This window comes from Balaenoptera acutorostrata, unplaced genomic scaffold, assembly GCF_949987535.1.
Source record: "Balaenoptera acutorostrata unplaced genomic scaffold, mBalAcu1.1 scaffold_439, whole genome shotgun sequence".
NCBI lineage: Eukaryota > Metazoa > Chordata > Mammalia > Artiodactyla > Balaenopteridae > Balaenoptera > Balaenoptera acutorostrata.
The window spans coordinates 207,691-234,135 of NW_026645995.1; the positions used below are offsets into that span (position 1 = coordinate 207,691).

Here is a 26,445-nt window from a genome sequence, read left to right on the forward strand (position 1 = left end):
CCCACCCAGGCTGGCGACAGCACGCCTCGGGGACCGGGGTTGGTGGAGTCTTGGACGACCTCGCAGCTCAGTTCTGGCGGGAACATCCAGGCACATAGGCGCTTGGCGAACCGCCCCAGTTCCCGCTCGACGCTCACAAAGACGTGGCTCCGAAGGCTTAAGGGCCCGTGGTCCACGGTCCCTTGGGCATTCCCAACCCTGTCCACCCACACAGTAGTAGGTGCAGTCCAGCCGCGGCTAGGCCGGAACTCCTGCCTGAGGGAAGGTAGCCCAAAGCCACTGGGAGCCACCATTGATGCGGCACGGCCCATTGGACCCAGCAAGGCCACCCTTGCCCCCACGCCACCCACTGAGCACTGTTCCCAGCGCATGGTGGCCGGCCGGCCCGGAAAACCGGCCCCGGCCCACGACCTCGCTCCCGCACCCAGCCATGGCGAAACAGCGGAGGGTGGGCTTTTTCCGGAGGGAGCTGTGGAGAGACACACAGGCAGACAGGTGGCTGCGGCGCGGATGGGCGCTGGCGGAGGTGGTCAGGTGCAGGACGAGGGCTTCGCGTGCCTCACGGCTGTCACCCGGGGCTGCGGTGGAGTCTGGGTCTGGGCCAGCCACCCCGAGAGCGGCTGGGGTGTGGCTGCCTAACAGGGCCGACTTCTGGCCGCATGTCCAGCCAGTGCGGCTGGGGGCGCCCATTCCGGCGCACGCTGTGTTGGGAGGGGCCTGAGGAGGTGAGGCCTGCGGTGGTGCCCGGCAGGGGAGGAGCCGGCCTCGGCCACGGGCGACTAAAGGAGAAGGTGGTGTGGGAGGGAAAAAAGCCTACAGCACCCGGTATTCCCATGTAGTCTCCCATCCAAGTATTAACCAGGCCTGATCCTGCTTAGCTTGTGAGATCAGATGAGATGGGATGCGCTCAGGGTTGTATGGCCATAGAAGGCAGCGGGGGCCACGTGGTGCCTCTTGAGGCTCAGCTTCGTTGGTGCTGGTGACTTATCGCCAGGCCGGGGGCCAGCCCTCTCCTGCACGGCCCTGCTGCCTGCCGAGGCAGGCGACAGGAGGCCTCGGGGACACGGAGGTGGCAGAGTCTTGGGCGACCTTGCAGCCCAGTTCTTGCGGGAACCTCCAGACCCGTAGGCGCTTGAGGCTCCGCCCCAGATCCCACTCGATGCTCACAAGGACGTGGCCTCTGAGGCTGGAGGGCCAGTGGCCTGCTGTCCTTTTTGCATTCCCCACTCTGTCCACCCACGCAGTGCTAGGCACAGCCCGGCCAAGGCCGGGCCGGCCCTCCTGCCTGACGGCAGTGGGCCCAAAGCCAGTGGGAGCCACCATTGGGCCGCCACGGCCCCTTAGCCCCAGCAAAGCCACCCTTGCACCCACGCCAAAATCCACGCACCATTCCGGGTACTGGAGGTCAGCTGACCTGGAGAACTGGTCACGGCCCACGACCCCACTCCCGCCCCCTGCCATGGTGATACGGTGGAGGCTGGGCTTTTTCTGGAGGGAGCTTTGGAGAGACACACGGGCAGACAGGTGGCTGCGGCGCGGATGGGCGCTGCTGGGGTCGGCCAGGGGCAGGACCAGGGCCTCGCGGGCCTCACGATCTTCACCCGGGCCTACAGCGGACTCTGGGTCTGGGCCGGCCACCCCGGGAGAGGGTGGGGTGTGGCTGCCTTCCAGGGCCTCCTTCTGGCGGCATGTCCAGCCAGACGGGCGGGCTGGGCCCCCTCCAGCGCACGATGTGTTGGGAGAGGCTTGAGTAGATGAGGCCTGAAGTTGTGCCCGGCAGGAGCAGAGGAAGCCTCGAGCACCGGCGACTACAAGAAAAGGCAGATCGGGAGGCAAAAAATACTACAGCATCTAGTATTCCCAGGTGGTCTCCCATCCAGGTAGTAAACAGAGCCGACCCTGCTTAGCTTCCAAGACCAGACGAGATGAGTTGCGTTTAGGGTGGTAAGGCCGTAGAAGGCAGCAGGGGCCACGGGGTGCCTCTTGAGGCTCAGCTTCGCTGGTGCTGGGGCTTGCCGACAGCCCGGTAGCCAACCCTCTCCAGCACGGCACAGCCGCCGCCAAGGCAGGTGACAGGAGTCCTCGGGGACCCGGGGTTGGCAGACTCGTGGGTGACCTCGCAGCTCAGGTCAGGCGGGACCCTCCAGGCCCATAGGCGCTTGGCCCTCCGCCCCAGATCCCGCTTGACGCTCACAACGACGTGGCCCCGGGGTCTTAAGGGCCCGTGGCCCGCGGTCCCTTGGGCATTGGCCACCCTGTCTGCCCACACAGTTCTAGGCGAAGCACGGCCGTGGCCGGGCCGGCCCTCCTGCCCGACGGCAGTTGGTCTGAAGCCACTGGGAGCCACCCTTGAGTCGGCACGACCCCTTAGACCCAACAAGGCCACCCTTTCCCCCACGACAACTGCCGAGCAAAGTTCCCTGCGCCTGGTGACCGGCCGGCCCAGAGAACCAGTCTGGCCCACGACCCCACTCCCGCCCCCTGCCATGGTGAAACGGTGGAGGCTGGGCTTTTTCTGGAGGGAGATGTGGAGAGACACACGGGCAGACAGGTGGCTGCGGCGCGCATGGGCGCTGGTCGGGTCGGCCAGGGGCAGGTCGAGGGGCTCGCGGGCCTCACAATCTACACCCGGGCCTGCGGCGGAGTCTGGGTGTGGGCCGGCCACCCCGGGAGAGGGTGGGGTGTGGCTGCCTTCCAGCGCCTCCTTCTGGCGGCATGTCCAGCCAGACGGGCGGGCTGGGCCCCCTCCAGCGCACGCTGTGTTGGGATAGGCTTGAGAAGATGAGGCCTGCAGCCGTGCCCGGTGGGAGCAGAGGAAGCCTCGAGCACCGGCGTCTACAAGAAAAGGCAGATCGGGAGGCAAAAAATACTCCAGCCTCTAGTATTCCCTGGTGGTCTCCCATCCAGGTAGTAAACAGAGCCGACCCTGCTTAGCTTCCGAGATCAGACGAGATGAGGTGCGTTTAGGGTGGTATGGCCGTAGAAGGCAGCGGGGGCCACGGGGTGCCTCTTGAGGCTCAGCTTAGCTGGTGCTGGCAAATTACCGCCAGTCCGGCGACCAGCCCTCTGCAGCAAGGCCCTGTGGCCCACCCAGGCTGGCGACAGCACGCCTCGGGGACCGGGGTTGGTGGAGTCTTGGACGACCTCGCAGCTCAGTTCTGGCGGGAACATCCAGGCACATAGGCGCTTGGCGAACCGCCCCAGATCCCGCTCGACGCTCACAAAGACGTGGTTCCGAAGGCTTAAGGGCCCGTGGTCCACGGTCCCTTGGGCATTCCCAACCCTGTCCACCCACACAGTAGTAGGTGCAGTCCAGCCGCGGCTGGGCCGGAACTCCTGCCTGAGGGAAGGTAGCCCAAAGCCATTGGGAGCCACCATTGATGCGGCACGGCCCATTGGACCCAGCAAGGCCACCCTTGCCCCCACGCCACCCACTGAGCACTGTTCCCAGCGCATGGTGGCCGGCCGGCCCGGAAAACCGGCCCCGGCCCACGACCTCGCTCCCGCACCCAGCCATGGCGAAACAGCGGAGGGTGGGCTTTTTCCGGAGGGAGCTGTGGAGAGACACACAGGCAGACAGGTGGCTGCGGCGCGGATGGGCGCTGGCGGAGGTGGTCAGGTGCAGGACGAGGGCTTCGCGTGCCTCACGGCTGTCACCCGGGTCTGCGGTGGAGTCTGGGTCTGGGCCAGCCACCCCGAGAGCGGCTGGGGTGTGGCTGCCTAACAGGGCCGACTTCTGGCCGCATGTCCAGCCAGTGCGGCTGGGGGCGCCCATTCCGGCGCACGCTGTGTTGGGAGGGGCCTGAGGAGGTGAGGCCTGCGGCGGTGCCCGGCAGGGGAGGAGCCGGCCTCGGCCACGGGCGACTAAAGGAGAAGGTGGTGTGGGAGGGAAAAAAGCCTACAGCACCCGGTATTCCCATGTAGTCTCCCATCCAAGTATTAACCAGGCCTGATCCTGCTTAGCTTGTGAGATCAGATGAGATGGGATGCGCTCAGGGTTGTATGGCCATAGAAGGCAGCGGGGGCCACGTGGTGCCTCATGAGGCTCAGCTTCGTTGGTGCTGGTGACTTATCGCCAGGCCGGTGGCCAGCCCTCTCCTGCACGGCCCTGCTGCCTGCCCAGGCAGGCGACAGGAGGCCTCGGGGACACGGAGGTGGCAGAGTCTTGGGCGACCTTGCAGCCCAGTTCTTGCGGGAACCTCCAGACCCGTAGGCGCTTGAGGCTCCGCCCCAGATCCCACTCGATGCTCACAAGGACGTGGCCTCTGAGGCTGGAGGGCCAGTGGCCTGCTGTCCTTTTTGCATTCCCCACTCTGTCCAGCCACGCAGTGCTAGGCACAGCCCGGCCAAGGCCGGGCCGGCCCTCCTGCCTGACGGCAGTGGGCCCAAAGCCAGTGGGAGCCACCATTGAGCCGCCACGGCCCCTTAGCCCCAGCAAAGCCACCCTTGCACCCACGCCAAAATCCACGCACCATTCCGGGTACTGGAGGTCAGCTGACCTGGAGAACTGGTCACGGCCCACGACCCCACTCCCGCCCCCTGCCATGGTGAAACGGTGGAGGCTGGGCTTTTTCTGGAGGGAGCTTTGGAGAGACACACGGGCAGACAGGTGGCTGCGGCGCGGATGGGCGCTGCTGGGGTCGGCCAGGGGCAGGACCAGGGCCTCGCGGGCCTCACGATCTTCAGCCGGGCCTACAGCGGACTCTGGGTCTGGGCCGGCCACCCCGGGAGAGGGTGGGGTGTGGCTGCCTTCCAGGGCCTCCTTCTGGCGGCATGTCCAGCCAGACGGGCGGGCTGGGCCCCCTCCAGCGCACGATGTGTTGGGAGAGGCTTGAGTAGATGAGGCCTGAAGTTGTGCCCGGCAGGAGCAGAGGAAGCCTCGAGTACCGGCGACTACAAGAAAAGGCAGATCGGGAGGCAAAAAATACTACAGCATCTAGTATTCCCAGGTGGTCTCCCATCCAGGTAGTAAACAGAGCCGACCCTGCTTAGCTTCCAAGACCAGACGAGATGAGTTGCGTTTAGGGTGGTAAGGCCGTAGAAGGCAGCAGGGGCCACGGGGTGCCTCTTGAGGCTCAGCATCGCTGGTGCTGGGGCTTGCCGACAGCCCGGTAGCCAACCTTCTCCAGCACGGCACAGCCGCCGCCAAGGCAGGTGACAGGAGTCCTCGGGGACCCGGGGTTGGCAGACTCGTGGGTGACCTCGCAGCTCAGGTCAGGCGGGACCCTCCAGGCCCATAGGCGCTTGGCCCTCCGCCCCAGATCCCGCTTGACGCTCACAACGACGAGGCCCCGGGGTCTTAAGGGCCCGTGGCCCGCGGTCCCTTGGGCATTGGCCACCCTGTCTGCCCACACAGTTCTAGGCGAAGCACGGCCGTGGCCGGGCCGGCCCTCCTGCCCGACGGCAGTTGGTCTGAAGCCACTGGGAGCCACCCTTGAGTCGGCACGACCCCTTAGACCCAACAAGGCCACCCTTTCCCCCACGACAACTGCCGAGCAAAGTTCCCTGCGCCTGGTGACCGGCCGGCCCAGAGAACCAGTCTGGCCCACGACCCCACTCCCGCCCCCTGCCATGGTGAAACGGTGGAGGCTGGGCTTTTTCTGGAGGGAGCTGTGGAGAGACACACGGGCAGACAGGTGGCTGCGGCACGCATGGGCGCTGGTCGGGTCGGCCAGGGGCAGGTCGAGGGGCTCGCGCGCCTCACAATCTACACCCGGGCCTGCGGCGGAGTCTGGGTGCGGGCCGGCCACCCCGGGAGAGGGTGGGGTGTGGCTGCCTTCCAGCGCCTCCTTCTGGCGGCATGTCCAGCCAGACGGGCGGGCTGGGCCCCCTCCAGCGCACGCTGTGTTGGGATAGGCTTGAGTAGATGAGGCCTGCAGGCATGCCCGGTGGGAGCAGAGGAAGCCTCGAGCACCGGCGACTACAAGAAAAGGCAGATCGGGAGGCAAAAAATACTCCAGCCTCTAGTATTCCCTGGTGGTCTCCCATCCAGGTAGTAAACAGAGCCGACCCTGCTTAGCTTCCGAGATCAGACGAGATGAGGTGCCTTTAGGGTGGTATGGCCGTAGAAGGCAGCGGGGGCCACGGGGTGCCTCTTGAGGCTCAGCTTAGCTGGTGCTGGCGAATTACCGCCAGTCCGGCAACCAGCCCTCTGCAGCACGGCCCTGCGGCCCACCCAGGTAGGTGACAGCAGGCCTCGGGGACCGGGGTTGGTGGAGTCTTGGACGACCTCGCAGCTCAGTTCTGGCGGGAACATCCAGGCACATAGGCGCTTGACGAACCGCCCCAGATCCCGCTCGACACTCACAAAGACGTGGCTCCGAAGGCTTAAGGGCCCGTGGTCCACGGTCCCTTGGGCATTCCCAACCCTGTCCACCCACGCAGTAGTAGGTGCAGTCCAGCCGCGGCTGGGCCGGCCCTCCTGCCTGAGGGCAGGTAGCCCAAAGCCACTGGGAGCCACCATTGATGCGGCACGGCCCATTGGACCCAGCAAGGCCACCCTTGCCCCCACGCCAACCACTGAGCACTGTTCCCAGCGCATGGTGGCCGGCCGGCTCGGAAAACCGGCCCCGGCCCACGACCTCGCTCCCGCACCCAGCCATGGCGAAACAGCGGAGGGTGGGCTTTTTCCGGAGGGAGCTGTGGAGAGACACACAGGCAGACAGGTGGCTGCGGCGCGGATGGGCGCTGGCGGAGGTGGTCAGGTGCAGGACGAGGGCTTCGCGTGCCTCACGGCTGTCACCCGGGCCTGCGGTGGAGTCTGGGTCTGGGCCAGCCACCCCGAGAGCGGCTGGCGTGTGGCTGCCTAACAGGGCCGACTTCTGGCCGCATGTCCAGCCAGTGCGGCTGGGGGCGCCCATTCCGGCGCACGCTGTGTTGGGAGGGGCCTGAGGAGGTGAGGCCTGCAGCGGTGCCCGGCAGGGGAGGAGCCGGCCTCGGCCACGGGCGACTAAAGGAGAAGGTGGTGTGGGAGGGAAAAAAGCCTACAGCACCCGGTATTCCCATGTAGTCTCCCATCCAAGTATTAACCAGGCCTGATCCTGCTTAGCTTGTGAGATCAGATGAGATGGGATGCGCTCAGGGTTGTATGGCCATAGAAGGCAGCGGGGGCCACGGGGTGCCTCATGAGGCTCAGCTTCGTTGGTGCTGGTGTCTTATCGCCAGGCCGGTGGCCAGCCCTCTCCTGCACGGCCCTGCTGCCTGCCCAGGCAGGCGACAGGAGGCCTCGGGGACACGGAGGTGGCAGAGTCTTGGGCGACCTTGCAGCCCAGTTCTTGTGGGAACCTCCAGACCCGTAGGCGCTTGAGGCTCCGCCCCAGATCCCACTCGATGCTCACAAGGACGTGGCCTCTGAGGCTGGAGGGCCAGTGGCCTGCTGTCCTTTTGGCATTCCCCACTGTGTCCACCCACGCAGTGCTAGGCGCAGCCCGGCCAAGGCCGGGCCGGCCCTCCTGCCTGACGGCAGTGGGCCCAAAGCCAGTGGGAGCCACCATTGGGCCGCCACGGCCCCTTAGCCCCAGCAAAGCCACCCTTGCACCCACGCCAAAATCCACGCACCATTCCGGGTACTGGAGGTCAGCTGACCTGGAGAACTGGTCACGGCCCACGACCCCACTCCCGCCCCCTGCCATGGTGATACGGTGGAGGCTGGGCTTTTTCTGGAGGGAGCTTTGGAGAGACACACGGGCAGACAGGTGGCTGCGGCGCGGATGGGCGCTGCTGGGGTCGGCCAGGGGCAGGACCAGGGCCTCGGGGGCCTCACGATCTTCACCCGGGCCTACAGTGGACTCTGGGTCTGGGCCGGCCACCCCGGGAGAGGGTGGGGTGTGGCTGCCTTCCAGGGCCTCCTTCTGGCGGCATGTCCAGCCAGACGGGCGGGCTGGGCCCCCTCCAGCGCACGATGTGTTGGGAGAGGCTTGAGTAGATGAGGCCTGAAGTTGTGCCCGGCAGGAGCAGAGGAAGCCTCGAGCACCGGCGACTACAAGAAAAGGCAGATCGGGAGGCAAAAAATACTACAGCATCTAGTATTCCCAGGTGGTCTCCCATCCAGGTAGTAAACAGAGCCGACCCTGCTTAGCTTCCAAGACCAGACGAGATGAGGTGCGTTTAGGGTGGTAAGGCCGTAGAAGGCAGCAGGGGCCACGGGGTGCCTCTTGAGGCTCAGCTTCGCTGGTGCTGGGGCTTGCCGACAGCCCGGTAGCCAACCCTCTCCAGCACGGCACAGCCGCCGCCAAGGCAGGTGACTGGAGTCCTCGGGGACCCGGGGTTGGCAGACTCGTGGGTGACCTCGCAGCTCAGGTCAGGCGGGACCCTCCAGGCCCATAGGCGCTTGGCCCTCCGCCCCAGATCCCACTTGACGCTCACAACGACGTGGCCCCGGGGTCTTAAGGGCCCGTGGCCCGCGGTCCCTTGGGCATTGGCCACCCTGTCTGCCCACACAGTTCTAGGCGAAGCACGGCCGTGGCCGGGCCGGCCCTCCTGCCCGACGGCAGTTGGTCTGAAGCCACTGGGAGCCACCCTTGAGTCGGCACGACCCCTTAGACCCAACAAGGCCACCCTTTCCCCCACGACAACTGCCGAGCAAAGTTCCCTGCGCCTGGTGACCGGCCGGCCCAGAGAACCAGTCTGGCCCACGACCCCACTCCCGCCCCCTGCCATGGTGAAACGGTGGAGGCTGGGCTTTTTCTGGAGGGAGCTGTGGAGAGACACACGGGCAGACAGGTGGCTGCGGCACGCATGGGCGCTGGTCGGGTCGGCCAGGGGCAGGTCGAGGGGCTCGCGGGCCTCACAATCTACACCCGGGCCTGCGGCGGAGTCTGGGTGCGGGCCGGCCACCCCGGGAGAGGGTGGGGTGTGGCTGCCTTCCAGCGCCTCCTTCTGGCGGCATGTCCAGCCAGACGGGCGGGCTGGGCCCCCTCCAGCGCACGCTGTGTTGGGATAGGCTTGAGTAGATGAGGCCTGCAGGCATGCCCGGTGGGAGCAGAGGAAGCCTCGAGCACCGGCGACTACAAGAAAAGGCAGATCGGGAGGCAAAAAATACTCCAGCCTCTAGTATTCCCTGGTGGTCTCCCATCCAGGTAGTAAACAGAGCCGACCCTGCTTAGCTTCCGAGATCAGACGAGATGAGGTGCGTTTAGGGTGGTATGGCCGTAGAAGGCAGCGGGGGCCACGGGGTGCCTCTTGAGGCTCAGCTTAGCTGGTGCTGGCGAATTACCGCCAGTCCGGCAACCAGCCCTCTGCTGCAAGGCCCTGTGGCCCACCCAGGCAGGCGACAGCACGCCTCGGGGACCGGGGTTGGTGGAGTCTTGGACGACCTCGCAGCTCAGTTCTGGCGGGAACATCCAGGCACATAGGCGCTTGGCGAACCGCCCCAGATCCCGCTCGACGCTCACAAAGACGTGGCTCCGAAGGCTTAAGGGCCCGTGGTCCACGGTCCCTTGGGCATTCCCAACCCTGTCCACCCACACAGTAGTAGGTGCAGTACAGCCGCGGCTGGGCCGGAACTCCTGCCTGAGGGAAGGTAGCCCAAAGCCACTGGGAGCCACCATTGATGCGGCACGGCCCATTGGACCCAGCAAGGCCACCCTTGCCCCCACGCCACCCACTGAGCACTGTTCCCAGCGCATGGTGGCCGGCCGGCCCGGAAAACCGGCCCCGGCCCACGACCTCGCTCCCGCACCCAGCCATGGCGAAACAGCGGAGGGTGTGCTTTTTCCGGAGGGAGCTGTGGAGAGACACACAGGCAGACAGGTGGCTGCGGCGCGGATGGGCGCTGGCGGAGGTGGTCAGGTGCAGGACGAGGGCTTCGCGTGCCTCACGGCTGTCACCCGGGCCTGCGGTGGAGTCTGGGTCTGGGCCAGCCACCCCGAGAGCGGCTGGGGTGTGGCTGCCTCACAGGGCCGACTTCTGGCCGCATGTCCAGCCAGTGCGGCTGGGGGCGCCCATTCCGGCGCACGCTGTGTTGGGAGGGGCCTGAGGAGGTGAGGCCTGCGGCGGTGCCCGGCAGGGGAGGAGCCGGCCTCTGCCACGGGCGACTAAAGGAGAAGGTGGTGCAGGAGGGAAAAAAGCCTACAGCACCCGGTATTCCCATGTAGTCTCCCATCCAAGTATTAACCAGGCCTGATCCTGCTTAGCTTGTGAGATCAGATGAGATGGGATGCGCTCAGGGTTGTATGGCCATAGAAGGCAGCGGGGGCCACGGGGTGCCTCATGAGGCTCAGCTTCGTTGGTGCTGGTGTCTTATCGCCAGGCCGGTGGCCAGCCCTCTCCTGCACGGCCCTGCTGCCTGCCCAGGCAGGCGACAGGAGGCCTCGGGGACACGGAGGTGGCAGAGTCTTGGGCGACCTTGCAGCCCAGTTCTTGCGGGAACCTCCAGACCCGTAGGCGCTTGAGGCTCCGCCCCAGATCCCACTCAATGCTCACAAGGACGTGGCCTCTGAGGCTGGAGGGCCAGTGGCCTGCTGTCCTTTTGGCATTCCCCACTGTGTCCACCCACGCAGTGCTAGGCGCAGCCCGGCCAAGGCCGGGCCGGCCCTCCTGCCTGACGGCAGTGGGCCCAAAGCCAGTGGGAGCCACCATTGGGCCGCCACGGCCCCTTAGCCCCAGCAAAGCCACCCTTGCACTCACGCCAAAATCCACGCACCATTCCGGGTACTGGAGGTCAGCTGACCTGGAGAACTGGTCACGGCCCACGACCCCACTCCCGCCCCCTGCCATGGTGATACGGTGGAGGCTGGGCTTTTTCTGGAGGGAGCTGTGGAGAGACACACGGGCAGACAGGTGGCTGCGGCGCGGATGGGCGCTGCTGGGGTCGGCCAGGGGCAGGACCAGGGCCTCGGGGGCCTCACGATCTTCACCCGGGCCTACAGCGGACTCTGGGTCTGGGCCGGCCACCCCGGGAGAGGGTGGGGTGTGGCTGCCTTCCAGGGCCTCCTTCTGGCGGCATGTCCAGCCAGACGGGCGGGCTGGGCCCCCTCCAGCGCACGATGTGTTGGGAGAGGCTTGAGTAGATGAGGCCTGAAGTTGTGCCCGGCAGGAGCAGAGGAAGCCTCGAGCACCGGCGACTACAAGAAAAGGCAGATCGGGAGGCAAAAAATACTACAGCATCTAGTATTCCCAGGTGGTCTCCCATCCAGGTAGTAAACAGAGCCGACCCTGCTTAGCTTCCAAGACCAGACGAGATGAGGTGCGTTTAGGGTGGTAAGGCCGTAGAAGGCAGCAGGGGCCACGGGGTGCCTCTTGAGGCTCAGCTTCGCTGGTGCTGGGGCTTGCCGACAGCCCGGTAGCCAACCCTCTCCAGCACGGCACAGCCGCCGCCAAGGCAGGTGACAGGACTCCTCGGGGACCCGGGGTTGGCAGACTCGTGGGTGACCTCGCAGCTCAGGTCAGGCGGGACCCTCCAGGCCCATAGGCGCTTGGCCCTCCGCCCCAGATCCCGCTTGACGCTCACAACGACGTGGCCCCGGGGTCTTAAGGGCCCGTGGCCCGCGGTCCCTTGGGCATTGGCCACCCTGTCTGCCCACACAGTTCTAGGCGAAGCACGGCCGTGGCCGGGCCGGCCCTCCTGCCCGACGGCAGTTGGTCTGAAGCCACTGGGAGCCACCCTTGAGTCGGCACGACCCCTTAGACCCAACAAGGCCACCCTTTCCCCCACGACAACTGCCGAGCAAAGTTCCCTGCGCCTGGTGACCGGCCGGCCCAGAGAACCAGTCTGGCCCACGACCCCACTCCCGCCCCCTGCCATGGTGAAACGGTGGAGGCTGGGCTTTTTCTGGAGGGAGCTGTGGAGAGACACACGGGCAGACAGGTGGCTGCGGCGCGCATGGGCGCTGGTCGGGTCGGCCAGGGGCAGGTCGAGGGGCTCGCGGGCCTCACAATCTACACCCGGGCCTGCGGCGGAGTCTGGGTGCGGGCCGGCCACCCCGGGAGAGGGTGGGGTGTGGCTGCCTTCCAGCGCCTCCTTCTGGCGGCATGTCCAGCCAGACGGGCGGGCTGGGCCCCCTCCAGCGCACGCTGTGTTGGGATAGGCTTGAGTAGATGAGGCCTGCAGGCATGCCCGGTGGGAGCAGAGGAAGCCTCGAGCACCGGCGACTACAAGAAAAGGCAGATCGGGAGGCAAAAAATACTCCAGCCTCTAGTATTCCCTGGTGGTCTCCCATCCAGGTAGTAAACAGAGCCGACCCTGCTTAGCTTCGGAGATCAGACGAGATGAGGTGTGTTTAGGGTGGTATGGCCGTAGAAGGCAGCGGGGGCCACGGGGTGCCTCTTGAGGCTCAGCTTAGCTGGTGCTGGCGAATTACCGCCAGTCCGGCGACCAGCCCTCTGCAGCAAGGCCCTGTGGCCCACCCAGGCTGGCGATAGCACGCCTCAGGGACCGGGGTTGGTGGAGTCTTCGACGACCTCGCAGCTCAGTTCTGGCGGGAACATCCAGGCACATAGGCGCTTGGCGAACCGCCCCAGATCCCGCTCGACGCTCACAAAGACGTGGCTCCGAAGGCTTAAGGGCCCGTGGTCCACGGTCCCTTGGTCATTCCCAACCCTGTCCACCCACGCAGTAGTAGGTGCAGTCCAGCCGCGGCTGGGCCAGCCCTCCTGCCTGAGGGCAGGTAGCCCAAAGCCACTGGGAGCCACCATTGATGCGGCACGGCCCATTGGACCCAGCAAGGCCACCCTTGCCCCCACGCCACCCACTGAGCACTGTTCCCAGCGCATGGTGGCCGGCCGGCCCGGAAAACCGGACCCGGCCACGACCTCGCTCCCGCACCCAGCCATGGCGAAACAGCGGAGGGTGGGCTTTTTCCGGAGGGAGCTGTGGAGAGACACACAGGCGGACAGGTGGCTGCGGCGTGGATGGGCGCTGGCGGAGGTGGTCAGGTGCAGGACGAGGGCTTCGCGTGCCTCACTGCTGTCACCCAGGCCTGCGGTGGAGTCTGGGTCTGGGCCAGCCACCCTGAGAGCGGCTGTGGTGAGGCTGCCTAACAGGGCCGACTTCTGGCCGCATGTCCAGCCAGTGCGGCTGGGGGCGCCCATTCCGGCGCACGCTGTGTTGGGAGGGGCCTGAGGAGGTGAGGCCTGCGGCGGTGCCCGGCATGGGAGGAGCCGGCCTCGGCCACGGGCGACTAAAGGAGAAGGTGGTGCGGGAGGGAAAAAAGCCTACAGCACCCGGTATTCCCATGTAGTCTCCCATCCAAGTATTAACCAGGCCTGATCCTGCTTAGCTTGTGAGATCAGATGAGATGGGATGCGCTCAGGGTTGTATGGCCATAGAAGGCAGCGGGGGCCACGTGGTGCCTCATGAGGCTCAGCTTCGTTGGTGCTGGTGACTTATCGCCAGGCCGGTGGCCAGCCCTCTCCTGCACGGCCCTGCTGCCTGCCCAGGCAGGCGACAGGAGGCCTCGGGGACACGGAGGTGGCAGAGTCTTGGGCGACCTTGCAGCCCAGTTCTTGCGGGAACCTCCAGACCCGTAGGCGCTTGAGGCTCTGCCCCAGATCCCACTCGATGCTCACAAGGACGTGGCCTCTGAGGCTGGAGGGCCAGTGGCCTGCTGTCCTTTTGGCATTCCCCACTGTGTCCACCCACGCAGTGCTAGGCGCAGCCCGGCCAAGGCCGGGCCGGCCCTCCTGCCTGACGGCAGTGGGCCCAAAGCCAGTGGGAGCCACCATTGGGCCGCCACGGCCCCTTAGCCCCAGCAAAGCCACCCTTGCACCCACGCCAAAATCCACGCACCATTCCGGGTACTGGAGGTCAGCTGACCTGGAGAACTGGTCACGGCCCACGACCCCACTCCCGCCCCCTGCCATGGTGAAACGGTGGAGGCTGGGCTTTTTCTGGAGGGAGCTGTGGAGAGACACACGGGCAGACAGGTGGCTGCGGCGCGGATGGGCGCTGCTGGGGTCGGCCAGGGGCAGGACCAGGGCCTCGCGGGCCTCACGATCTTCACCCGGGCCTACAGCGGACTCTGGGTCTGGGCCGGCCACCCCGGGAGAGGGTGGGGTGTGGCTGCCTTCCAGGGCCTCCTTCTGGCGGCATGTCCAGCCAGACGGGCGGGCTGGGCCCCCTCCAGCGCACGATGTGTTGGGAGAGGCTTGAGTAGATGAGGCCTGAAGTTGTGCCCGGCAGGAGCAGAGGAAGCCTCGAGCACCGGCGACTACAAGAAAAGGCAGATCGGGAGGCAAAAAATACTACAGCATCTAGTATTCCCAGGTGGTCTCCCATCCAGGTAGTAAACAGAGCCGACCCTGCTTAGCTTCCAAGACCAGACGAGATGAGTTGCGTTTAGGGTGGTAAGGCCGTAGAAGGCAGCAGGGGCCACGGGGTGCCTCTTGAGGCTCAGCTTCGCTGGTGCTGGGGCTTGCCGACAGCCCGGGAGCCAACCCTCTCCAGCACGGCACAGCCGCCGCCAAGGCAGGTGACAGGACTCCTCAGGGACCCGGGGTTGGCAGACTCGTGGGTGACCTCGCTGCTCAGGTCAGGCGGGACCCTCCAGGCCCATAGGCGCTTGGCTCTCCGTCCCAGATCCCGCTTGACGCTCACAACGACGTGGCCCCGGGGTCTTAAAAGCCCGTGGCCCGCGGTCCCTTGGGCATTGGCCACCCTGTCTGCCCACACAGTTCTAGGCGAAGCACGGCCGTGGCCGGGCCGGCCCTCCTGCCCGACGGCAGTTGGTCTGAAGCCACTGGGAGCCACCCTTGAGTCGGCACGACCCCTTAAACCCAACAAGGCCACCCTTTCCCCCACGACAACTGCCGAGCAAAGTTCCCTACGCCTGGTGACCGGCCGGCCCAGAGAACCAGTCTGGCCCACGACCCCACTCCCGCCCCCTGCCATGGTGAAACGGTGGAGGCTGGGCTTTTTCTGGAGGGAGCTGTGGAGAGACACACGGGCAGACAGGTGGCTGCGGCGCGCATGGGCGCTGGTCGGGTCGGCCAGGGGCAGGTCGAGGGGCTCGCGGGCCTCACAATCTACACCCGGGCCTGCGGCGGAGTCTGGGTGCGGGCCGGCCACCCCGGGAGAGGGTGGGGTGTGGCTGCCTTCCAGGGCCTCCTTCTGGCGGCATGTCCAGCCAGACGGGCGGGCTGGGCCCCCTCCAGCGCACGCTGTGTTGGGAGAGGCTTGAGTAGTTGAGGCCTGCAGCCGTGCCCGGTGGGAGCAGAGGAAGCCTCGAGCACCGGCGACTACAAGAAAAGGCAGATCGGGAGGCAAAAAATACTACAGCATCTAGTATTCCCAGGTGGTCTCCCATCCAGGTAGTAAACAGAGCCGACCCTGCTTAGCTTCCGAGATCAGACGAGTTGAGGTGCGCTTAGGGTGGTATGGCTGTAGAAGGCAGCGGGGGCCACGGGGTGCCTCTTGAGGCTCAGCTTAGCTGGTGCTGGCGAATTACCGCCAGTCCGGCGACCAGCCCTCTGCAGCAAGGCCCTGCGGCCCACCCAGGCTGGCGACAGCACGCCTCAGGGACCGGGGTTGGTGGAGTCTTGGACGACCTCGCAGCTCAGTTCTGGCGGGAACATCCAGGCACATAGGCGCTTGGCGAACCGCCCCAGATCCCGCTCGACGCTCACAAAGACGTGGCTCCGAAGGCTTAAGGGCCCGTGGTCCACGGTCCCTTGGGCATTCCCAACCCTGTCCACCCACACAGTAGTAGGTGCAGTCCAGCCGCGGCTGGGCCAGAACTCCTGCCTGAGGGAAGGTAGCCCAAAGCCACTGGGAGCCACCATTGATGTGGCACGGCCCATTGGACCCAGCAAGGCCACCCTTGCCCCCACGCCACCCACTGAGCACTGTTCCCAGCGCATGGTGGCCGGCCGGCTCGGAAAACCGGACCCGGCCCACGACCTCGCTCCCGCACCCAGCCATGGCGAAACAGCGGAGGGTGGGCTTTTTCCGGAGGGAGCTGTGGAGAGACACACAGGCAGACAGGTGGCTGCGGCGCGGATGGGCGCTGGCGGCGGTGGTCAGGTGCAGGACGAGGGCTTCGCGTGCCTCACGGCTGTCACCCGGGCCTGCGGTGGAGTCTGGGTCTGGGCCAGCCACCCCGAGAGCGGCTGGCGTGTGGCTGCCTAACAGGGCCGACTTCTGGCCGCATGTCCAGCCAGTGCGGCTGGGGGCGCCCATTCCGGCGCACGCTGTGTTGGGAGGGGCCTGAGGAGGTGAGGCCTGCGGCGGTGCCCGGCAGGGGAGGAGCCGGCCTCGGCCACGGGCGACTAAAGGAGAAGGTGGTGTGGGAGGGAAAAAAGCCTACAGCACCCGGTATTCCCATGTAGTCTCCCATCCAAGTATTAACCAGGCCTGATCCTGCTTAGCTTGTGAGATCAGATGAGATGGGATGCGCTCAGGGTTGTATGGCCATAGAAGGCAGCGGGGGCCACGTGGTGCCTCATGAGGCTCAGCTTCATTGGTGCTGGTGACTTATCGCCAGGCCGGTGGCCAGCCCTCTCCTGCACGGCCCTGCTGCCTGCCCAGGCAGGCGACAGGAGGCCTCGGGGACACGGAGGTGGCAGAGTCTTGGGCGACCTTGCAGCCCAGTTCTTGCGTGAACCTCCAGACCCGTAGGCGCTTGAGGCTCCGCCCCAGATCCCACTCGATGCTCACAAGGACGTGGCCTCTGAGGCTGGAGTGCCAGTGGCCTGCTGTCCTTTTGGCATTCCCCACTGTGTCCACCCACGCAGTGCTAGGCGCAGCCCGGCAAAGGCCGGGCCGGCCCTCCTGCCTGACGGCAGTGGGCCCAAAGCCAGTGGGAGCCACCATTGGGCCGCCACGGCCCCTTAGCCCCAGCAAAGCCACCCTTGCACCCACGCCAAAATCCACGCACCATTCCGGGTACTGGAGGTCAGCTGACCTGGAGAACTGGTCACGGCCCACGACCCCACTCCCGCCCCCTGCCATGGTGAAACGGTGGAGGCTGGGCTTTTTCTGGAGGGAGCTGTGGAGAGACACACGGGCAGACAGGTGGCTGCGGCGCGGAAGGGCGCTGCTGGGGTCAGCCAGGGGCAGGACCAGGGCCTCGCGGGCCTCACGATCTTCACCCGGGCCTACAGCGGACTCTAGGTCTGGGCCGGCCACCCCGGGAGAGGGTGGGGTGTGGCTGCCTTCCAGGGCCTCCTTCTGGCGGCATGTCCAGCCAGACGGGCGGGCTGGGCCCCCTCCAGCGCACGATGTGTTGGGAGAGGCTTGAGTAGATGAGGCCTGAAGTTGTGCCCGGCAGGAGCAGAGGAAGCCTCGAGCACCGGCGACTACAAGAAAAGGCAGATCGGGAGGCAAAAAATACTACAGCATCTAGTATTCCCAGGTGGTCTCCCATCCAGGTAGTAAACAGAGCCGACCCTGCGTAGCTTCCAAGACCAGACGAGATGAGTTGGGTTTAGGGTGGTAAGGCCGTAGAAGGCAGGAGGGGCCACGGGGTGCCTCTTGAGGCTCAGCTTCGCTGGTGCTGGGGCTTGCCGACAGCCCGGTAGCCAACCCTCTCCAGCACGGCACAGCCGCCGCCAAGGCAGGTGACAGGAGTCCTCGGGGACCCGGGGTTGGAAGATTCGTGGGTGACCTCGCAGCTCAGGTCAGGCGGGACCCTCCAGGCCCATAGGCGCTTGGCGCTCCGCCCCAGATCCCGCTTGACGCTCACAACGACGTGGCCCCGGGGTCTTAAGGGCCCGTGGCCCGCGGTCCCTTGGGCATTGGCCACCCTGTCTGCCCACACAGTTCTAGGCGAAGCACGGCCGCGGACGGGCCGGCCCTCCTGCCCAACGGCAGTTGGTCTGAAGCCACTGGGAGCCACCATTGAGTCGGCACGACCCCTTAGACCCAACAAGGCCACCCTTTCCCCCACGCCAACTGCCGAGCAAAGTTCCCTGCGCCTGGTGACCGGCCGGCCCGGAGAACCGGTCTGGCCCACGACCCCACTGCCGCCCCCTGCCATGGTGAAACGGTGGAGGGTGGGCTTTTTCTGGAGGGAGCTGTGGAGAGACACACGGGCAGACAGGTGGCTGCGGCGCGGTTGGGCGCTGGTGGTGTCGGCCAGGGGCAGGTCCAGGGCCTCGCGGGCCTCACAATTTTCACCCGGGCCTGCGGCGGAGTCTGAGTCCAGGCCGGACACCCCAGGAGAGGGTGGGGTGTGGCTGCCTTCCAGGGCCTCCTTCTGGCGGCATGTCCAGCCAGACGGGCGGGCTGGGCCCCCTCCAGCGCACGCTGTGTTGGGAGAGGCTTGAGTAGATGAGGCCTGCAGCCGTGCCCGGTGGGAGCAGAGGAAGCCTCGAGCACCGGCGACTACAAGAAAAGGCAGATCGGGAGGCAAAAAATACTACAGCATCTAGTATTCCCAGGTGGTCTCCCATCCAGGTAGTAAACATACCCGACCCTGCTTAGCTTGCAAGAGCAGAAGAGATGAGTTGTGTTTAGGGTGGTATGGCTGTAGAAGGCAGCAGGGGCCATGGGGTGCCTCTTGAGGCTCAGCTTAGCTGGTGCTGGAGAATTACCACCAATCCGGTGACCAGCCCTCTGCACACGGCCCTGCGGCCCACCCAGGCAGGCGACAGCAGGCCTCGGGGTCCGGGGGTGGTGGAGTCTTGGACGACCTCGCAACTCAGTTCTGGCAGGAACATCCAGGCACATAGGCGCTTGGCGAACCGCCCCAGATCCCGCTCGATGCTCACAAAGACGTGGCTCCGAAGGCTTAAGGGCCCGTGGTCCACGGTCCCTTGGGCATTCCCAACCCTGTCCACCCACGCAGTAGTAGGTGCAGTCCAGCCGCGGATGGGCCGGCCCTCCTGCCTGACGACAGGTAGCCCAAAGCCACTGGGAGCCACCATTGATGCGACACAGCCCATTGGAACCAGCAAGACCACCCTTGCCCCCACGCCACCCACTGAGCACTGTTCCCAGCGCATGGTGGCGGGCCGGCCCGGAGAACCGGACCCAGCCCACGACCATAGTCTCGCACCCGGCCATGGCGAAGCAGCGGAGGGTGGGCTTTTTCCGGAGAGAGCTGTGGAGAGACACCCAGGCAGATAGGTTGCTGCGGCATGGATGGGCGCTGGCGGAGGTGGCCAGGTGCAGGACGAGGGCTTCGCGTGCCTCACGGCTGTCACCCGGGCCTGCGGTGGAGCATGGGTTCAGGTCGGCCACCCCGGGATCGGCTGGGGTGCGGCTGCCTAACAGGGCCTCCTTCTGGCCGCATGTCCAGCCAGTGCGGCTGGGGGCACCCCTTCCGGTGCACACTGTGTCGGGAGGGGCCTGAGGAGGTGAGGCCTGCGGCGGTGCCCGGCAGGGGAGGAGCCGGCCTCGGATACGGGCGACTAAAGGAGAAGGTGGTGCGGGAGGGAAAAAAGCCTACAGCACCCGGTATTCCCATGTAGTCTCCCATCCAAGTACTAACCAGGCCCGACCCTGCTTAGCTTCCTGGATCAGACGAGATGGGGCGCGTTCAGGGTTGTATGGCTGTAGAAGGCAGCGGGGGCCACGGGGTGACTCTTGAGGCTCAGCTTCGCTGGTGCTGGGGCTTGCCGACAGCCCGGTAGCCAACCCTCTCCAGCACTGCCCAGCCGCCCACCAAGGCAGGCGACAGGAGGCCTCGGGGACCCGGGGTTGGCAGACTCGTGGGTGACCTCGCAGCTCAGGTCAGGCGGGACCCTCCAGGACCATAGGCGCTTGGCCCTCTGCCCCAGATCCCGCTTGACGCTCACAACGACGTGGCCCCAGGGGCTTAAGGGCCCGTGGCCCGCGGTCCCTTGGGCATTGGCCACCCTGTCTGCCCACACAGTTCTAGGCGAAGCCCGGCCGCGGACGGGCCGGCCCTCCTGCCCAACGGCAGTTGGTCTGAAGCCACTGGGAGCCACCTTTGAGTCGGCACGACCCCTTAGACCCAACAAGACCACCCTTTCCCCAACGCCAACTGCCGAGCAAAGTTCCCTGCGCCTGGTGACCGGCCGGCCCGGAGAACCGGTCTGGCCCACGACCCCACTCCCGCCCCCTGCCATGGTGAAACGGTGGAGGCTGGGCTTTTTCTGGAGGGAGCTGTGGAGAGACACACGGGCAGACAGGTGGCTGCGGCGCGGTTGGGCGCTGGTGGGGTCGGCCAGGGGCAGGTACAGGGCCTCACGGGCCTCACAATTTTCACCCGGGCCTGCGGCGGAGTCTGAGTCCAGGCCGGACACCCCAGGAGAGGGTGGGGTGTGGCTGCCTTCCAGGGCCTCCTTCTGGCGGCATGTCCAGCCAGACGGGCGGGCTGGGCCCCCTCCAGCGCACGCTGTGTTGGGAGAGGCTTGAGTAGATGAGGCCTGCAGCCGTGCCCGGTGGGAGCAGAGGAAGCCTCGAGCACCGGCGACTACAAGAAAAGGCAGATCGGGAGGCAAAAAATACTACAGCATCTAGTATTCCCAGGTGGTCTCCCATCCAGGTAGTAAACAGAGCCGACCCTGCTTAGCTTCCGAGATCAGACGAGTTGAGGTGCGCTTAGGGTGGTATGGCTGTAGAAGGCAGCGGGGGCCACGGGGTGCCTCTTGAGGCTCAGCTTAGCTGGTGCTGGCGAATTACCGCCAGTCCGGCGACCAGCCCTCTGCAGCAAGGCCCTGCGGCCCACCCAGGCTGGCGACAGCACGCCTCAGGGACCGGGGTTGGTGGAGTCTTGGACGACCTCGCAGCTCAGTTCTGGCGGGAACATCCAGGCACATAGGCGCTTGGCGAACCGCCCCAGATCCCGCTCGACGCTCACAAAGACGTGGCTCCGAAGGCTTAAGGGCCCGTGGTCCACGGTCCCTTGGGCATTCCCAACCCTGTCCACCCACACAGTAGTAGGTGCAGTCCAGCCGCGGCTGGGCCGGAACTCCTGCCTGAGGGAAGGTAGCCCAAAGCCACTGGGAGCCACCATTGATGTGGCACGGCCCATTGGACCCAGCAAGGCCACCCTTGCCCCCACGCCACCCACTGAGCACTGTTCCCAGCGCATGGTGGCCGGCCGGCTCGGAAAACCGGACCCGGCCCACGACCTCGCTCCCGCACCCAGCCATGGCGAAACAGCGGAGGGTGGGCTTTTTCCGGAGGGAGCTGTGGAGAGACACATAGGCAGACAGGTGGCTGCGGCGCGGATGGGCGCTGGCGGAGGTGGTCAGGTGCAGGACGAGGGCTTCGCGTGCCTCACGGCTGTCACCCGGGCCTGCGGTGGAGTCTGGGTCTGGGCCAGCCACCCCGAGAGCGGCTGGCGTGTGGCTGCCTAACAGGGCCGACTTCTGGCCGCATGTCCAGCCAGTGCGGCTGGGGGCGCCCATTCCGGCGCACGCTGTGTTGGGAGGGGCCTGAGGAGGTGAGGCCTGCGGCGGTGCCCGGCAGGGGAGGAGCCGGCCTCGGCCACGGGCGACTAAAGGAGAAGGTGGTGTGGGAGGGAAAAAAGCCTACAGCACCCGGTATTCCCATGTAGTCTCCCATCCAAGTATTAACCAGGCCTGATCCTGCTTAGCTTGTGAGATCAGATGAGATGGGATGCGCTCAGGGTTGTATGGCCATAGAAGGCAGCGGGGGCCACGTGGTGCCTCATGAGGCTCAGCTTCGTTGGTGCTGGTGACTTATCGCCAGGCCGGTGGCCAGCCCTCTCCTGCACGGCCCTGCTGCCTGCCCAGGCAGGCGACAGGAGGCCTCGGGGACACGGAGTTGGCAGAGTCTTGGGCGACCTTGCAGCCCAGTTCTTGCGGGAACCTCCAGACCCGTAGGCGCTTGAGGCTCCGCCCCAGATCCCACTCGATGCTCACAAGGACGTGGCCTCTGAGGCTGGAGGGCCAGTGGCCTGCTGTCCTTTTGGCATTCCCCACTGTGTCCACCCACGCAGTGCTAGGCGCAGCCCGGCCAAGGCCGGGCCGGCCCTCCTGCCTGACGGCAGTGGGCCCAAAGCCAGTGGGAGCCACCATTGGGCCGCCACGGCCCCTTAGCCCCAGCAAAGCCACCCTTGCACCCACGCCAAAATCCACGCACCATTCCGGGTACTGGAGGTCAGCTGACCTGGAGAACTGGTCACGGCCCACGACCCCACTCCCGCCCCCTGCCATGGTGAAACGGTGGAGGCTGGGCTTTTTCTGGAGGGAGCTGTGGAGAGACACACGGGCAGACAGGTGGCTGCGGCGCGGATGGGCGCTGCTGGGGTTGGCCAGGGGCAGGACCAGGGCCTCGCGGGCCTCACGATCTTCACCCGGGCCTACAGCGGACTCTGGGTCTGGGCCGGCCACCCCGGGAGAGGGTGGGGTGTGGCTGCCTTCCAGGGCCTCCTTCTGGCGGCATGTCCAGCCAGACGGGCGGGCTGGGCCCCCTCCAGCGCACGATGTGTTGGGAGAGGCTTGAGTAGATGAGGCCTGAAGTTGTGCCCGGCAGGAGCAGAGGAAGCCTCGAGCACCGGCGACTACAAGAAAAGGCAGATCGGGAGGCAAAAAATACTACAGCATCTAGTATTCCCAGGTGGTCTCCCATCCAGGTAGTAAACAGAGCCGACCCTGCTTAGCTTCCAAGACCAGACGAGATGAGTTGCGTTTAGGGTGGTAAGGCCGTAGAAGGCAGCAGGGGCCACGGGGTGCCTCTTGAGGCTCAGCTTCGCTAGTGCTGGGGCTTGCCGACAGCCCGGTAGCCAACCCTCTCCAGCACGGCACAGCCGCCGCCAAGGCAGGTGACAGGACTCCTCGTGGACCCGGGGTTGGCAGACTCGTGGGTGACCTCGCTGCTCAGGTCAGGCGGGACCCTCCAGGCCCATAGGCGCTTGGCCCTCCGCCCCAGATCCCGCTTGACGCTCACAACGACGTGGCCCCGGGGTCTTAAAGGCCCGTGGCCCGCGGTCCCTTGGGCATTGGCCACCCTGTCTGCCCACACAGTTCTAGGCGAAGCACGGCCGTGGCCGGGCCGGCCCTCTTGCCCGACGGCAGTTGGTCTGAAGCCACTGGGAGCCACCTTTGAGTCGGCACGACCCCTTAGACCCAACAAGGCCACCCTTTCCCCCACGACAACTGCCGAGCAAAGTTCCCTGCGCCTGGTGACCGGCCGGCCCAGAGAACCAGTCTGGCCCACGACCCCACTCCCGCCCCCTGCCATGGTGAAACGGTGGAGGCTGGGCTTTTTCTGGAGGGAGCTGTGGAGAGACACACGGGCAGACAGGTGGCTGCGGCGCGCATGGGCGCTGGTCGGGTCGGCCAGGGGCAGGTCGAGGGGCTCGCGGGCCTCACAATCTACACCCGGGCCTGCGGTGGAGTCTGGGTGCGGGCCGGCCACCCCGGGAGAGGGTGGGGTGTGGCTGCCTTCCAGGGCCTCCTTCTGGCAGCATGTCCAGCCAGACGGGCGGGCTGGGCCCCCTCCAGCGCACGCTGTGTTGGGAGAGGCTTGAGTAGATGAGGCCTGCAGCCGTGCCCGGTGGGAGCAGAGGAAGCCTCGAGCACCGGCGACTACAAGAAAAGGCAGATCGGGAGGCAAAAAATACTACAGCATCTAGTATTCCCAGGTGGTCTCCCATCCAGGTAGTAAACAGAGCCGACCCTGCTTAGCTTCCGAGATCAGACGAGTTGAGGTGCGCTTAGGGTGGTATGGCTGTAGAAGGCAGCGGGGGCCACGGGGTGCCTCTTGAGGCTCAGCTTAGCTGGTGCTGGCGAATTACCGCCAGTCCGGCGACCAGCCCTCTGCAGCAAGGCCCTGCGGCCCACCCAGGCTGGCGACAGCACGCCTCAGGGACCGGGGTTGGTGGAGTCTTGGACGACCTCGCAGCTCAGTTCTGGCGGGAACATCCAGGCACATAGGCGCTTGGCGAACCGCCCCAGATCCCGCTCGACGCTCACAAAGACGTGGCTCCGAAGGCTTAAGGGCCCGTGATCCACGGTCCCTTGGGCATTCACAACCCTGTCCACCCACACAGTAGTAGGTGCAGTCCAGCCGCGGCTGGGCCGGAACTCCTGCCTGAGGGAAGGTAGCCCAAAGCCACTGGGAGCCACCATTGATGTGGCACGGCCCATTGGACCCAGCAAGGCCACCCTTGCCCCCATGCCACCCACTGAGCACTGTTCCCAGCGCATGGTGGCCGGCCGGCTCGGAAAACCGGACCCGGCCCACGACCTCGCTCCCGCACCCAGCCATGGCGAAACAGCGGAGGGTGGGCTTTTTCCGGAGGGAGCTGTGGAGAGACACACAGGCAGACAGGTGGCTGCGGCGCGGATGGGCGCTGGCGGAGGTGGTCAGGTGCAGGACGAGGGCTTCGCGTGCCTCACGGCTGTCACCCGGGCCTGCGGTGGAGTCTGGGTCTGGGCCAGCCACCCCGAGAGCGGCTGGCGTGTGGCTGCCTAACAGGGCCGACTTCTGGCCGCATGTCCAGCCAGTGCGGCTGGGGGCGCCCATTCCGGCGCACGCTGTGTTGGGAGGGGCCTGAGGAGGTGAGGCCTGCGGCGGTGCCCGGCAGGGGAGGAGCCGGCCTCGGCCACGGGCGACTAAAGGAGAAGGTGGTGTGGGAGGGAAAAAAGCCTACAGCACCCGGTATTCCCATGTAGTCTCCCATCCAAGTATTAACCAGGCCTGATCCTGCTTAGCTTGTGAGATCAGATGAGATGGGATGCGCTCAGGGTTGTATGGCCATAGAAGGCAGCGGGGGCCACGTGGTGCCTCTTGAGGCTCAGCTTCGTTGGTGCTGGTGACTTATCGCCAGGCCGGTGGCCAGCCCTCTCCTGCACGGCCCTGCTGCCTGCCCAGGCAGGCGACAGGAGGCCTCGGGGACACGGAGGTGGCAGAGTCTTGGGCGACCTTGCAGCCCAGTTCTTGCGGGAACCTCCAGACCCGTAGGCGCTTGAGGCTCCGCCCCAGATCCCACTCGATGCTCACAAGGACGTGGCCTCTGAGGCTGGAGGGCCAGTGGCCTGCTGTCCTTTTGGCATTCCCCACTGTGTCCACCCACGCAGTGCTAGGCGCAGCCCGGCCAAGGCCGGGCCGGCCCTCCTGCCTGACGGCAGTGGGCCCAAAGCCAGTGGGAGCCACCATTGGGCCGCCACGGCCCCTTAGCCCCAGCAAAGCCACCCTTGCACCCACGCCAAAATCCACGCACCATTCCGGGTACTGGAGGTCAGCTGACCTGGAGAACTGGTCACGGCCCACGACCCCACTCCCGCCCCCTGCCATGGTGAAACGGTGGAGGCTGGGCTTTTTCTGGAGGGAGCTGTGGAGAGACACATGGGCCGACAGGTGGCTGCGGCGCGGATGGGCGCTGCTGGGGTCGGCCAGGGGCAGGACCAGGGCCTCGCGGGCCTCACGATCTTCACCCGGGCCTACAGCGGACTCTGGGTCTGGGCCGGCCACCCCGGGAGAGGGTGGGGTGTGGCTGCCTTCCAGGGCCTCCTTCTGGCGGCATGTCCAGCCAGACGGGCGGGCTGGGCCCCCTCCAGCGCACGCTGTGTTGGGAGAGGCTTGAGTAGATGAGGCCTGCAGCCGTGCCCGGTGGGAGCAGAGGAAGCCTCGAGCACCGGCGACTACAAGAAAAGGCAGATCGGGAGGCAAAAAATACTACAGCATCTAGTATTCCCAGGTGGTCTCCCATCCAGGTAGTAAACAGAGCCGACCCTGCTTAGCTTCCGAGATCAGACGAGTTGAGGTGCGCTTAGGGAGGTATGGCTGCCGAAGGCAGCGGGGGCCACGGGGTGCCTCTTGAGGCTCAGCTTAGCTGGTGCTGGCGAATTACCGCCAGTCCGGCGACCAGCCCTCTGCAGCAAGGCCCTGCGGCCCACCCAGGCTGGCGACAGCACGCCTCAGGGACCGGGGTTGGTGGAGTCTTGGACGACCTCGCAGCTCAGTTCTGGCGGGAACATCCAGGCACATAGGCGCTTGGCGAACCGCCCCAGATCCCGCTCGACGCTCACAAAGACGTGGCTCCGAAGGCTTAAGGGCCCGTGGTCCACGGTCCCTTTGGCATTCCCAACCCTGTCCACCCACACAGTAGTAGGTGCAGTCCAGCCGCGGCTGGGCCGGATCTCCTGCCTGAGGGAAGGTAGCCCAAAGCCACTGGGAGCCACCATTGATGTGGCACGGCCCATTGGACCCAGCAAGGCCACCCTTGCCCCCACGCCACCCACTGAGCACTGTTCCCAGTGCATGGTGGCCGGCCGGCTCGGAAAACCGGACCTGGCCCACGACCTCGCTCCCGCACCCAGCCATGGCAAAACAGCGGAGGGTGGGCTTTTTCCGGAGGGAGCTGTGGAGAGACACACAGGCAGACAGGTGGCTGCGGCGCGGATGGGCGCTGGCGGAGGTGGTCAGGTGCAGGACGAGGGCTTCGCGTGCCTCACGGCTGTCACCCGGGCCTGCGGTGGAGTCTGGGTCTGGGCCAGCCACCCCGAGAGCGGCTGGCGTGTGGCTGCCTAACAGGGCCGACTTCTGGCCGCATGTCCAGCCAGTGCGGCTGGGGGCGCCCATTCCGGCGCACGCTGTGTTGGGAGGGGCCTGAGGAGGTGAGGCCTGCG

The 26,445-nt window shown here is 66.2% G+C and overlaps 23 pseudogenes; all 23 read right to left on the bottom strand.

Annotated features, from left to right (window-relative positions):
• Positions 1-810: 810 nt before the first annotated feature.
• Positions 811-929, bottom strand: LOC130706750 (5S ribosomal RNA; annotated as a pseudogene).
• A 910-nt stretch (positions 930-1,839) lies between these two features.
• Positions 1,840-1,958, bottom strand: LOC130706737 (5S ribosomal RNA; annotated as a pseudogene).
• Positions 1,959-2,866: 908 nt separating this feature from the next.
• Positions 2,867-2,985, bottom strand: LOC130706801 (5S ribosomal RNA; annotated as a pseudogene).
• A 910-nt stretch (positions 2,986-3,895) lies between these two features.
• LOC130706752 (5S ribosomal RNA) lies at positions 3,896-4,014 on the bottom strand (annotated as a pseudogene).
• A 910-nt stretch (positions 4,015-4,924) lies between these two features.
• Positions 4,925-5,043, bottom strand: LOC130706738 (5S ribosomal RNA; annotated as a pseudogene).
• A 908-nt stretch (positions 5,044-5,951) lies between these two features.
• LOC130706806 (5S ribosomal RNA) lies at positions 5,952-6,070 on the bottom strand (annotated as a pseudogene).
• A 910-nt stretch (positions 6,071-6,980) lies between these two features.
• Positions 6,981-7,099, bottom strand: LOC130706753 (5S ribosomal RNA; annotated as a pseudogene).
• A 910-nt stretch (positions 7,100-8,009) lies between these two features.
• On the bottom strand, positions 8,010-8,128 carry LOC130706731 (5S ribosomal RNA; annotated as a pseudogene).
• Positions 8,129-9,036: 908 nt separating this feature from the next.
• Positions 9,037-9,155, bottom strand: LOC130706802 (5S ribosomal RNA; annotated as a pseudogene).
• A 910-nt stretch (positions 9,156-10,065) lies between these two features.
• LOC130706754 (5S ribosomal RNA) lies at positions 10,066-10,184 on the bottom strand (annotated as a pseudogene).
• A 910-nt stretch (positions 10,185-11,094) lies between these two features.
• On the bottom strand, positions 11,095-11,213 carry LOC130706732 (5S ribosomal RNA; annotated as a pseudogene).
• Positions 11,214-12,121: 908 nt separating this feature from the next.
• On the bottom strand, positions 12,122-12,240 carry LOC130706735 (5S ribosomal RNA; annotated as a pseudogene).
• Positions 12,241-13,149: 909 nt separating this feature from the next.
• On the bottom strand, positions 13,150-13,268 carry LOC130706755 (5S ribosomal RNA; annotated as a pseudogene).
• Positions 13,269-14,178: 910 nt separating this feature from the next.
• LOC130706739 (5S ribosomal RNA) lies at positions 14,179-14,297 on the bottom strand (annotated as a pseudogene).
• A 908-nt stretch (positions 14,298-15,205) lies between these two features.
• Positions 15,206-15,324, bottom strand: LOC130706810 (5S ribosomal RNA; annotated as a pseudogene).
• Positions 15,325-16,234: 910 nt separating this feature from the next.
• Positions 16,235-16,353, bottom strand: LOC130706756 (5S ribosomal RNA; annotated as a pseudogene).
• A 2,965-nt stretch (positions 16,354-19,318) lies between these two features.
• On the bottom strand, positions 19,319-19,437 carry LOC130706782 (5S ribosomal RNA; annotated as a pseudogene).
• A 909-nt stretch (positions 19,438-20,346) lies between these two features.
• LOC130706811 (5S ribosomal RNA) lies at positions 20,347-20,465 on the bottom strand (annotated as a pseudogene).
• Positions 20,466-21,375: 910 nt separating this feature from the next.
• Positions 21,376-21,494, bottom strand: LOC130706757 (5S ribosomal RNA; annotated as a pseudogene).
• Positions 21,495-22,404: 910 nt separating this feature from the next.
• LOC130706740 (5S ribosomal RNA) lies at positions 22,405-22,523 on the bottom strand (annotated as a pseudogene).
• A 908-nt stretch (positions 22,524-23,431) lies between these two features.
• Positions 23,432-23,550, bottom strand: LOC130706812 (5S ribosomal RNA; annotated as a pseudogene).
• A 910-nt stretch (positions 23,551-24,460) lies between these two features.
• Positions 24,461-24,579, bottom strand: LOC130706758 (5S ribosomal RNA; annotated as a pseudogene).
• A 910-nt stretch (positions 24,580-25,489) lies between these two features.
• Positions 25,490-25,608, bottom strand: LOC130706748 (5S ribosomal RNA; annotated as a pseudogene).
• Positions 25,609-26,445: the final 837 nt, after the last annotated feature.